Consider the following 225-nt stretch of genomic DNA (forward strand, 5'->3'; position numbering starts at 1 on the left):
GGCTGGTGAACAAAAGAAGAAGGGGGGGGGGGGGGGGGGGGGGGGTGGTTGTTAATTCCCCAGCCAAGAACTCCAAAAGATTCTCCCTTTTGGTATTTCCCTCAAAGATTGCAGCTCACTTGGGAATAAAGACCAAGAGGCTGCTTAATGTGAAAGCCCTGCAGCTTTTAAAACTACAGAGAAGAGTAAAAGCTGAGCATTAAGGTTAAGTTGGGAAAGATCTAA

The sequence above is a fragment of the Physeter macrocephalus genome, chromosome 12 (genome assembly GCF_002837175.3).
Source record: "Physeter macrocephalus isolate SW-GA chromosome 12, ASM283717v5, whole genome shotgun sequence".
NCBI classification, from domain to species: domain Eukaryota; kingdom Metazoa; phylum Chordata; class Mammalia; order Artiodactyla; family Physeteridae; genus Physeter; species Physeter macrocephalus.